Source organism: Jaculus jaculus, chromosome 5 (assembly GCF_020740685.1).
Source record: "Jaculus jaculus isolate mJacJac1 chromosome 5, mJacJac1.mat.Y.cur, whole genome shotgun sequence".
NCBI lineage: Eukaryota > Metazoa > Chordata > Mammalia > Rodentia > Dipodidae > Jaculus > Jaculus jaculus.
The window spans coordinates 94,233,189-94,246,331 of NC_059106.1; the positions used below are offsets into that span (position 1 = coordinate 94,233,189).

Here is a 13,143-nt window from a genome sequence, read left to right on the forward strand (position 1 = left end):
GCATGGTGTATGTGTAATATACACCTGCCATCCAACAGTGGGGAGGCAGAGACAGGAGGATCCCTGGGACTTGCATGCTAGTCCAGCTGGGTCAGTGAGCTTGGGTTAAGTGACAGACCCTGTTTTAACAACTTAATGTGGATAGCAACTAAGAAAGGTACCTGATGTCAACCTCTGGACTCCACACATGAGCACATATATGTACACACACCTTCACACACATGTGCGTATACACATAAAATGCACATATTTATGCATATGTAAAATATTATAAAGATGCTGAAATTGCTCAGTGGTTAAAGGCACTTGCTTGAAAAGCCTTCCCAGCTCAGGTTCAATTCCCCAATCTTAACATACAGCAAGATGCACAAAATGGCACAAATATCTGAAGTTCATACACAGTAGTAGTATGTCCTGGAGTGCCCAAACTCTCTTTCTTTTGCTTTTTCTCACTCCTCAAAAGTAAATAAGTAATAATATTTCTAAATAGTTCTGTGGAGCTGTGTCTTTGAAGAGTGGTACATTAGCTGCCTTGCTGTCTCCCCTCTTCTCTCTTTCCAGCCATAATAAAGTGAGAAATTTTGTTCTAACACATATTTCTCCCATAATGTGCTGCTTTGCAAAAGCAAGAAACCAATTCAATCAGGAATTTAAGTTTCTAAAACTTTAAGACAAAATCTCCATGCTTGTTATAGTGATTGGAAGCTATGAAATGCAGGAAAGAGTATGATCTTTCTGAAGCTATTGGAGCATTAACATCACCTTCCTAGAATAACACTCCAGGAAGCCAGACACTATAGATAAGAGAGCTATAGAGACCCAGGAATCACTTGAACCACTCATTCTACTTCAGACAAGAAAATAGACCTCTAGAAAAGAAAAATAACCCCAAGGATCATATGATAATGAATGACAGATATGTTCCTAGTACACCACATTGTGTCTACATGTCCATTCAGATACCTCTGCCGTCTCATGACCTCCATTCCATAAATTGTCACTGGAAATCATAAAATCTACCTCAGACAACAGGGAACATGAAAGCTGACCACTCTCCTTTCTGGAACATTCTGTATGAAAGTCAATGCAAAAAAAAATGGCTTATACTTCATTAATTCATATTCTAATTTTGAATTAAACTGTACAACATAAATTCTCCTGAAAAATGATGCAATTAAGCCTGGACTATTTGAGGAAAGACAACAACATGTGGCTGTAATTATAACGACAAAATATCTTAGTAACATGCTGACTTATTAGTGCAGTAATTAGTGTTGGTGCGATGCATACTGAACAACCTATAAAACAAATAATGCAATATCCCATCCTGGAAAAGAGTCATCATTTTCAAGTGAATTATTCCTGGGTATTTTGCCTGTGGCTGCAACTACTTTGGCCAAATTGTTTCAGGCACTACACATAGGAGGCTCTGCCACCCTCTGCAGCACAGAGTATCAGAAAGACCAGTTTCAGACAAACTGTGAGAATGAGAGCCAACATGAACTCAGCTCAAGCCCATTCATGTAAATACTAAAAGTGAGAGAAAATTCACTGCATGATTTTAGATTCTGAAATAGCTTAGGTCAATAAGAGTGTATCAGGAAACCATAATATAGGGCAGGGGAGATGGCTCAGTGGGAAAGTGTTTGCCAACTAAGCGTGAATACCTAGTTCAGATCCCCAAAGCCTATATATAAATCTTGATGCAATAAAGAGCAAATGACTGTAATCCCAGCCTTGCTAAGGTAAGAAGGAAAACAGATGGTCACAATACAGAAGGCTGTGTCTCATCTAGCCTGGTTTATGTAGCAGTAACACAGAGACCCTGCTTTAAAGAAGTTTAAAAACAGACACCTGAAGTTGTCCTCTGACCACACATGCATCATGGCATGTGCACACTTGTACTCACACAACAAACACACATATGGAAAAAAATAGATTTAGCCAGGCATGGTCATTCATGCCTTTATTTATTTATATTTTTGCTGGTATTTATTTTATTTTATTATTTTTTTATTAATTAGTTTGGTATTCAGCAAATACAGTCAGTTTGGTACCACTATTAGGCTCATCTGTGACCTACCTCCTCCCCATTAGCCCCTCCTTGTTGAGGTACATGAGTCGTGCATTGTGGAGTTAGCCCACAGTTATGGGTAAGATAAATGTGTCTGCATATCATGACCCAACATGTGGCTCTGACATTCTTTCTGCCCCCTCTTCCTTTAATCCCATTACTCAGGAGACTGAAGTAGGAGGATCACCATGAGTTTGAGGCCAGTCTGGGGCTATATACAGAGTGAGATCCAGGTCAGCCTGGGCTAGAGAGAGACCTTGATTTTTCAAAAAGGAAAAGAAAGAAAGAAAGGAAGGAAGCAAGAAGAAAGAAGGAAGGAAACCAAACAAAAATAGAGATTAAGCTTGAAAAATTCTAAATCTAAAATAGTCTTTTGATAGAAGATCTTAAGAATGGATAGTATCTTGAGACAATGTTTTTACTGATCTCCTAACTTCAGACAATAATTTTTTAGCATTATATTTTATAACTGAAACAACCTAATTCCTGAAGGTCCCAATAAGTATAATCACACAAACTGAACCCTAGAATGAGAAGGTAACTTATCTCTCATACCAATTCACCAATTCCATACAACTACAGCACTAATGTAGCTATCCAAGCCATAAATTTACTGTAAGACATCTCATATGTTAGGCTCTTATCTTTAACAATATTACCTAGAGATTAAAATATTTCATTCAAAATATTATACATACAAGGAGGGGACACCAGAAAAAAAAAATCAAAGACAAAAAATTCTTCTGGACCTTTGTTTATCTGGTTCTCAGTACACTTTAAATAATGTGAAATGCATAGACCTTTTGCATGAAACACCACTTGTACATTAGAGCAGATGATGAGAAAGGTGAGAAGCTCACTCAGAGTAGGGCTTGGTGGTGCTTCCCGGGCAGAACTCTGCTCAGAAGCCATGGATGCTGCTCAGCAAGTATGACGCTCTGACTCTGTCTGTTCTCATTTTCATATCTATGACAATTAAACACATGTACAGATTCTGACACTAAACCTAACATCCCATCATGGTTTCAGATGGGAAACTTTGTGTGGCATAGTGTCCCAAATACAGAGAAGGGAAGAATTGAGGGATGCAAGAAGAGCTGAGACAAAGGTTAGTGACACTTACAAGAGGAGCTTGGGGGGTGAGGCTGGGGTCTGAGATGATGACTAGAAGTGAGACTCTACCCTGCATGGTGATGGGCACCTAAAAAAAAGCACATCCCTAACTACTAAGGCTGAAGGATGGAACACTGACCTAGCTGGCACCAGGCTCTCTTAGCACTCTGCAACTTTAGCATGCTTATCTGATGACAGCCCTGGGAGGAAGGCCCTGTTTTTCTTCTCACCTCTTGTAGAAAGGATTAGTAGTTTGTCTAAGCTTACACTGATGGAGATGCATCACACCAGGCTTTGAACACCAGCAGGCAGTTCTGGTGTGTGGTGTTCGCACTATGGCTGCCTCTCACAGGGATGAAGAGGTCTAGCCCTGGTCTGTGGGTAGCTGCCAGGACATGGTGTTTTCCAGGTAAGGACATTTAAGTTATCTGGTAGGACCTACTCCTCAATGGAAGCCACCGTCCCCAAAGCTGGGAACCAATGAGTGGATCCATTACAATCTATGAGTAATATACTTGAAAGAAATCAACATCTGTTTCCCCACCTTGTCATAAAATGTCTCATGATGATGTCTAAACATGATCTTTTATACTTCTGTTTTTGCTGGCATCTAAAGATCCTCACAATCTTAATGCTGTAGTCTTAGAGCTGCAACTCCCCCTTTATTTTTGATGAAATAGGGGACATTTAATTCTTTCTCTAAGCCCCAATTCTTCCATCTGAAAAATGTCAATGAAAATATTTGATATCATTATATTAAATGTTAAATTTTAAAAATATTAATTGAGAGGTCTAGAGACAGAAAGTCTGGATTAGAATGTTGACTGTGTCACTTTTTAATGTTGTGACCTAGGGCTAGGTCACTCAGCCCTTCAACTAGTTCTGTAGAATGAATCCCAGTAGAGCCTACTTCAGGCTGTTTGGGGTGTGTTTTGTTCTCCATGGTGATGGAGAGCCAATCCAGGCCCTCCTTATAGTAGATGCGCATTTAACACTAAGCTACATGTCCTGCCTCAAGATGTTGTTCTGAAGATTAGCCATGTTAATACATTTAAGATGCTTACAGTGCATTACGATGTGCATGATGGCCATGGAAGCTACTGTTGGTGTTAGCACCACATCCTCCATTAAATATGAAAGTGTGCTTTGAATGTGAAACTTGATATTCTGTTAAATTCTTGTAAAACTTCCAAATAGACCAATTTGTTCTATTTATCATTCACTGCATGTCTATATAATTTATGAGATAGTGTAATTTTAATTACACATACTGTGACTTAATACAAGTTTGAAGAAAGAAGGGGTGGAGGGCCACTAGGTTGCTTTATGATGTTGAGCTATTCTGACCCATACTAGGGAAAGCAGGGTCTGCCTTTTAAATTGTTCCTAGTCAAATCAGAATGACATTTCAGAACAGATACAACAAAGTCTGAATTGTGACTCTGTCATATGCTAACTGAATGCTCTTGGTTAACCTACACAGCCCTTCTCATTCTGTTTCCATACTCATCAAAGTAGCCATTGATACTTTAATTAAACATTACATAAATTTTAGTCTTATTTTACAAACTTTAGGTATGTGTAATGGTATAAGGTGGTAAAGAGATTTTTTTTTTCTAGGCTCTGATGCATCCTTTCAAGAAGTTGTTCAGACACTTATTCTATCAGCAATGATCTTGTTCAGCAAAATGTCTCCTAACTTCTTTGCATCCTAATCTGAAAGCATTAGCTTTAGGTTACTGAGCATCCATCAGACAAAGGCTGTGTTTAAAAAAATGTTTTTATTAATGTTCAAGTACTTCCTATTTCAATATAGAATTGTCACAAAAATAACTACAGAGCCTATAGCAAATCCTCTCTGAGGTGCACAGGGAAGGTATCAGCTGCTGTAAGCTTATTTCTACCTTCCTGTTGAGTCTTCATGTCCCTTCTATGTCTTCAAGCGGAGTTTTGTGTTTCCAGGTCTGCCTTGCCTTATGAACTGTGAGTTCTTGAGGATAGAATTTGTTACATTTTTTTTTCTATTTCTTTACCCCAACATCTATACCTATGTCTAGTGTCTACCACAGAATAGGTGCCTAATAAATATCTAATCCATAGTGAATGATAGATATAAAAATCCTTCTGCTTTCTAGTCCTGTGATTCACAAAGAGGACATGGTCATTATGATTTAGTTAGGAAATTATTGGAAGACACATTTTCTAACTTGCCATAATTAATGTGACAAGAAATAATAATTGACTTAGTAATGTAATCAAATCAGAGCAGATTTGATTTGATGTGTCAAGTTGTTATTCCTATCTCTAATCCTTCTCGTCAGAGCTTTCAACACCTAATTGCTTTTGAAAGCAGTGAAGGCAGGCCTATTCCATGTCAGTCTTGGGAGAAAGAAATAAGGAATTGTTGGACTCTTGGTCCATTTTGTAAAGCAAAGAAAGTAGGGAGATGTTCTTTGTGCACCCAGTTGAGGAAAGCTCACAACCTTCGTGTGCATGCATTCTAACCACACTGATGGTGTTTACTGAGCCATACAGTCACATGCCCAGGACCTCAAAACCACACTCTCTTGCGATGTGGAAGCCAGTCTCTAATGTAGTTCACACAAAAGTTCACCACAACCTGTCTCAGAATGATGGATTCTTACACATACAAAAGGACTTCCTCTAGGGGTTGCTACTTCCTCATCATCAGTGGAAACTGGATCTTCCTATGCATCAGCTTTCTTCCCCACTAAAGCTTGCCTTGTCATCTCTATTTTAGGACAAACAAGTAAGGCCCAGGATATCAGGAAATAGAGCCATAACATTTTCAGCTATGTAACTATAATCCTCACTCATGTATGTGATGTAAGAAGACCTTATATCACTACCAAGTCAAGCATTTACATCTATTTAGATGTCTTTCATGTATCTGCCTTATACAGTGTTCTGTCTGTTTTCATTGACTGAAAGTCTTCTTTTTAACCAATAGATTGCATTTGTATTCTCCACCCCAAGGATGTACTTCAGCAACATTTGCATGAGTACTGATTCAAAAATTTTCCATATTAGAATACTGAGAATTCAATGGTGCGAGACACTGAAGGTGCATAAAGGAGGACACAACTTTGTACGCAGTCCGGAATGTGTCAGTTGTCACAGAGTGCAATCACTAATGTGGTGAGGCAATGCTAAGGCACTGTATAGAAATGCATGCCACAGAGAAGTTGGTTGTACAGAGTCTTAGAGGTGAAGGTTAGACTTCTCTGGGACATCACACTGATTGGGCAACATAAAGAGAAGGAAGAGCACATGCGGAGGACCAGATGTGTAAACACACACAGAGACACTGGGTTATAGCGTAACATCTATAGAAAGCAACACTAGTGACACATGATGGAATTGCCAGCTAGTGAGGAGCTTACTTCCCGGGTTATTTTGTTTTGTTTGCTTACTTGCTTGTTTTGTAGTGCTGGGGATAGAATCCAGGACCTTAAAATGCTATGTTTGCTTACTTGCTAGTTTTGTAGTGCTAGGGACAGAATCCAGGACCTTAAAATGCTAGTCATATACTCTACCACTAAACTACAACCTGGCCACCCACCCTGGAACAAACATTGGAACACCTCAAGATTTTCTCCTACTCTTCACAAAAGTTTATTTAATATGGTTTAAGTATTAAACTATGTTTTACATTTAGGAATAAGTTGTTCCCAGATACCATATCCTTAATTTGGTCAGCTGTAGTTAGGATTACAGTGACGTTACTTGTTGTGAGTTTAATCTTTGAAACATGGATACTAAGAACTGCATTATATTCGTAATTTATCCATTCACTGTTTTATGACATATTACTAATGAATGTGAAATATACATTGATTCAGTACCCAATATAAAGTGTATAAAATCAGGGTAGGTAGGAGAAGGACAGGGTACATTTCTGCTTATGTGGTCCCACTCTTACCTGAGGAGCTATTGTCAGTTAATGGTTGCTGGTGGAAGGAGGGACATATTTTCCAGTTGTATAACCACTAGTAAGTTGCCTATGGACCTGTAAATAACCCCTCACCATTGCTCCTATAACCTTAATTAAATGCTTTCGGTCACAAAAGCAATAATACCCAGTTTCTTTGTTAACAAAATAAGATTGTGATGTCAATTAAGAATATCCACCCAGAGCTTTACCTCAACAGCTTAACTCCTCATAGCATTGTCTCAGCTCTTACCAGCTGTGCACGTTCAAAGGCTTGTGCACATGTACTCAGTGATTTATATATTCATGTGATCTATAATGTCAGGTTTTTTGTGGATAAACAAGTTTATTTGTAAATTAGTCAACATACATAATTGACCTAAAAACTTCAATAGGATAAATTTAAAAACCACTTGGAAGGCATCTCTATAAAAGGGACTTTCCCAGGACAGTAACCAGATGCAACCCTAACCCCACATCATTTTAAGTGGTAGAGGCCCAATAACCTGGAGCTATGCTCCTCCCCAACACATTCACACTAAAACTAAAACACAAGGAGCCTTGAATTCCTTAGAAAGGGGGAAAAACAAATGAAACCCCTCAAACCTAGCTATGAGACGACAACAACACAACAAAAAGTTGCACTAACTAGTTTAGAATATTAGTAACAGATGCTGGTGTGACTAACGTATTTATTTTGGAGCCCTTATAAATAAAGTCCCCCATTAGTGTATGCATTATCAGCTAGAGGGTTAGTTAACATATGGTAGAATGAGGACTTAAGCAAGGTATGCTACACATAGCATTTTACTACTATGAAAACAAGTGCAGTCTAGTTAGAGGAAAACCAACTGGACTCTAAATTACACACACCATAATGACAAGACTCCCCACCACTTGTGAATGCAAAACATTTAATTTAAAAATTTTGACACTACAATATATAAAATAGCTATTATAAATATACATATTCTATAGCTGCCAGGTTTACTTTCTTTTCTTTTCTTTCTTTTTTATTACTTTATTCTTTTATTTAGGAAACTGTAAGTTACACTGTGGTTAAGACTTGCATCTTCAACCCTTGAAAAAGCCCACATTCTATCACTGTGATGTCTGGTCAGACTTATGATGTATGGTTAAACACTTGGATCAAGTCATAACCAGTTTTATTGCAAAAGGACCCTACACACATTTATTTATCAATTCTAGTACCTTAATAGCTACCCAACAAGTCATAAACATACAGAAACACGCATCATGAGAAGCAAGAAATATCACCCATCCCTTCTGCATATGAGCAACTTGCCACTCCTGAGCCACGGGCTCACATCACTGAGGTCTGTGAACAGTCACTTTTCACATTCATCCTGAGTGAAAGATAGAATGACTTAAGTACAAATACAACATATAAACAATTTCTTACAAAAAGTCACAAATTAAACCAAAGTGTTTTACAGAATTTACTACAAAATGCCATAAAAACTGCCTTCACTTAAACTCTCTCTCCCAGTATCCGGCAAGCCAACTGGATGTCTTTGGGCACGATGGTAACTCTCTCGGCGTGAATGGCACACAGATTAGTGTCTTCAAACAAACCCTCCAGGTACGCCGCACCGGAGCGCACTAATGCCCCCCCTCTGAAACTTCACGTCGGTTTTGAAGTCCTGGGCGATCTCTCTCACCAGCCTCTGGAAGGGCAGCTTTGGATAAGCAGCCCGGGGGACTCCTGGCAATGCCAGATCTCTCGAAGCACCTTGGTGGGCCTGTAGCATGAGGCTGCTTCTCCCCGCCGGCAGAGGGAGTGCCTTCCTGGCAGCTTTGGAGGCCAGCTGTTTGCCTGGGGGGTTCCCGCCAGTAGACTTTCCATCAGTCTGCTTGGTTCTGGCCATTTTCTTTCACCCAAAGCCGAAGTCTCAGGCCGTTTCTCTGCCGCAGTGGGAGCCCAGCGAAGAGCCACAGTCACCTATCAAAGTGACAATACTAGACGATGCTAGATGCTACCCAAATGAACAACCAAACCTCAAAGTTTTTTGTTTTTTTTTTAATCATAAGTAGTTTATGAGTAAGTTTCTCTCAACCTCTCAACTTGATGAATTAATTAAAAAGTATACCTATTCTACAAAAGCAAACCAAACATTTGTAGGATTCTATTTTCAATCTACTTCCTGGAGAGTGGCAAAGAAACCTGGGTCAGGAATACATCACCACCTGATAGCCTCAAGCCTGAAGATGCAAGTCTTAACCACAGTGTAACTTACAGTTTCCTAAATAAAAGAATAAAGGAATAAAAAAGAAATACCTTTTTCAGCCTTCCTGAGAAAGAAAAGCGAGCTGCAGCACCCTGCATGAAGACTCAATCACCTTTAGTGCCAGGGATAATTCCTTGGTGGCCCCAGTGTGGATAATGACCCTTGTCTAGTCAGAGGCCAGAGAGCCTTTCACCAGTAATAGAATTAGTTCCCTCAAAACAAAACCACTGTTTCACACTTGAACTCGACTGGTCTGAAAACTGTAAATGGACCAGGGCACCAGTCTAGCCAAGCAATGCAGAACATAAGGTGAAAGGACCTAAAACAAATCACTTAGTAAAACTTAAAGGACCATTTCTTTTCCTTTGTTTTCTGAAAAACAGATCCAAAAATTGTATGCTGGATTTGTTTCCAAAGGATTAAACATTGTTTCTGAATATCATAAAAGACGTTTTCTATGCAGTTGAATAAAATATATAAGAACGAATGCAGGACTAAGGAAATCCTGTGAGTTAAGAAAAGGCACTAAATTATTGTATGTGGTGTTTCCAAATGGTTTCTAATATTTTTTTAACTTTTGAAAGAATAAAAAGGTTTATTTAACATTCCAGTTTTGGAGGTGGTAATAGCTGATGAGTTAGCCTGCACAGAAGCTCTGCCTCCTTGCATGAGACAGACAGGCAAGCTGCTCACCCCTTGCCTGTCAGGTAGAAAGGCTGGAATTCTACGACCTCTTTCAAGGGCAACCCACTAGTCCTACAGCCCTACACTAGATATGCTTTTTAATCTTAAACTGCAACTCCAGCAGTGTGGGATGTGCTGTGGCCAAATGTAAGAAGACCCCAGTATTCAGGCACTTCTTGGAGGACCAAACAGCGAACAGCAGATCAGATGGGGGCCAAAGGAAATGAAAAGCCACACCTGGGTGTGGAATGGAGCTACACTTGTGCCTTCAAAAGTACTGTTCACGCGTGTGAAAGGGAAACTTCTCAGAAGACTGGGCAGGTTCCTCTAAGTTGCTTGACCTGCTAAACACAAAACTATTTTGCCCTCAGAGAAAAAGTAAGGGGTTGGAAAGGCATTAGAAAAGTCTAAGGGGGCATTCTGGGTAACTGTCTCCAAAAAAAGGACTGAGGAGAAGCCTTGGCATGCAAGAAAGTTGCCCAGCCAGCTAGCCCGCCACACTGGGCTGCCCTTTGTCTCACGTGCTTCTGATTTTGTCAGACAGGAATTCCTAGCTCCCAAAACAGATTCCAAGTGAGAAAATAGGAAAAGCAATTGGTTGCTATTAGATACGCATTCTGAAGTAGAAAGACATGTGGGCAGTGAGGAATTTCTGGCCTGGATTAGAGGTTCTATGGTAATCAAACAATTACAAGAAAAAGGGTTCCCAGCAACTTACATGAAACCCAGAGGCAAATGGGCAATGTGCTTCAATCCATCTTGGGAAAACCACCTCCTTCTTCCAACGAATTCTTCTAATAGACCCACATTACGGAACACGCTGATCCACTTTCAGTTTTAGAAGATGTTTGTGGAGGGAGCTATACTTGTTGGCTTCTCACTAGATGTGGCTAAATAGATGCTGCCTCCTGCATTGCTACTTTTATACACCAATTTTTAAATCGTATTTCTAGGTTGTTCGATGATACTTTAAACGTCTCTGTTAAAGTCTAATCCAGCCAATACAAAGAAGATTCTCAGGGAATAGTTGAGTCAAAATATCATTACTAAATTATCCTTTATCTGAAAGGATGAAGAGCATAAGGTTTTAAGTTCTTTTTAAACAGCTTTATTAAAATTTAACTGCACCACAAACTTCAACATTTTATAATGTACACTTCATCAAATTTTACTATATTCACAGATACATTCCTCAAAAGGCTCATCGGCATTGGCAGACACTACTAATTTCCATTATGTCTATCCCCTCCATACCACCTCCACACTCACAGGCCCAGACAATCATATATCTCATATCTTGCTTTCTAATATGGTTATTTCCTACAAATGGAATCATAAAATATGTGGGTATGCTAGGCTATTATTGTTTTTCTGGGCTTGGGTTTCCTCACTTAGTATAACTTTTTTCAGTTCTATTTTCTCATATGTTTTATAATTTATTTTTTTTACTGATGAATAAAATTTCATCATGTAAATGTATCACTTCTTAATTATCCATTCATAGGTTGAGTGGCATCTAGGCTGATTCCATTTCCTAGCTATGGTGACTACAGCAGCAATAAACATGGATGTGTAACTATTTCTGTGGTAATCTTTGGGCCAGAATTGGAATTAGCTGAGTCATATGGTAGTTTGATTTTTATCTTTTTTAAAAAAAATGCTTTATTGGCATACAAAGAATTAGTTTTTCACTGGTAGATTTTCTTTGTTTGTGTATATGCATGTATAATGTGGTGTATGAGTGTGTGTGTGTAATTTTTGTGTTTGTGTGTGATGTGTGTAGGTATATGTGACCTTGCAGCACATCCTGCTGCATTGGCCAGAGTGCACGGAGTGTCCTGCTCCCTTATTCAGCTGCCTGTTCTCATTTCGAGCTGGAGTCTATTGCTAATACTGGAAATTTCTTGGTTTTATGAGCCATGGCAATTTCCTGATATCTGCTTCCCTTTTCTGAACTGAGGCAATAGGTGTGCATGGCCATTCAAAGCTATTTATGTGGGATCCGGATATTCCAGCTTGGGAAATTTAGACACCCTCAGGCCCTCATGCTTGCATAGTAAGTGCACATAACCATAAAACATCTTTCCAGACCAACTTTTATCTTTTTAGAAGCCTCTATACTGATTTCCATAGCAGATACGCCACTTTACACTACCTTTTCCTTACATCCTCACTAGCATTGGTTGTCATTTATTTTCCTTTTTTTTTTTTTTAGGTTGATAACTTTTTAAACTTTATTTTATTCATTTGAGAGGTAGAAAGAGGCAAAGAGAGGTAGAGTGAAAATGGGCATGCCAGGGCCTCCAGCCACTGCAAATGAACTCCAGATGTGTGTGCCCCCTTGTGCATCTGGCTAATGTGGGTCCTGGGGGGTCAAACCTGGGTCCTTTGGCTTTGCAGGCAAATGCTTTAATGGCTAAGTCATCTCTCCAGCACAAGTACTTTTTTTTTTTTTTGAGGCAAACCCAAGTTGTGCAGGGTTGCTTTGCATAGAAATCAACTGGTGTGAGCAGAGGGATATGGCACACCTTACGTTGGCCAGTAGGTGATGTTCACCCTCTGCTATATCGTCATTTTCCCTGCTATCATGGGGCATCCCCCTCAAGACTGTAAGCCAAAATAAACCTCTTTTTCCCACAAGCTGCTCTTGGTTGGGTTATTTCTGCCAGCAATTCGAACCTGACTGCAATAGCTCCTAATGAAGCCCTTGCCCTCACCTCACTGTCATTGTCTAAGGCTGAGTTGCATCGTAACTTGAACAAGATAGGTCATTACTATTGCTAACTGCATAAAACAAGATGGGTAGCTATGCTCAGATATTACAGCTGTATTTAAATATGAACCCTCAACCCCCCATACAAAATAAAAGATGAAAGTAATATTGGGTCTAAAAATTATAGATTGGAATTTTCCTGTAATTTTTTCCAGGAATCATGAATAAAGATCAAAGGGTCCCATCAACTAGGTAAATCCTCTCTTTAGGAGTCTGTATTACCAAATGTTACTAATACCTTACGTGTTCCCTACTCATCCTGTGCCTTAAGTACCTATCTATTTTTTAAAATATTTTA

At 39.2% G+C, this 13,143-nt stretch overlaps 1 pseudogene; it reads right to left on the reverse strand.

Moving 5' to 3' along the window:
• Positions 1–8,588: 8,588 nt before the first annotated feature.
• Positions 8,589–9,028, reverse strand: LOC101618129 (annotated as a pseudogene).
• Between the last annotated feature and the right edge of the window lie 4,115 nt (positions 9,029–13,143).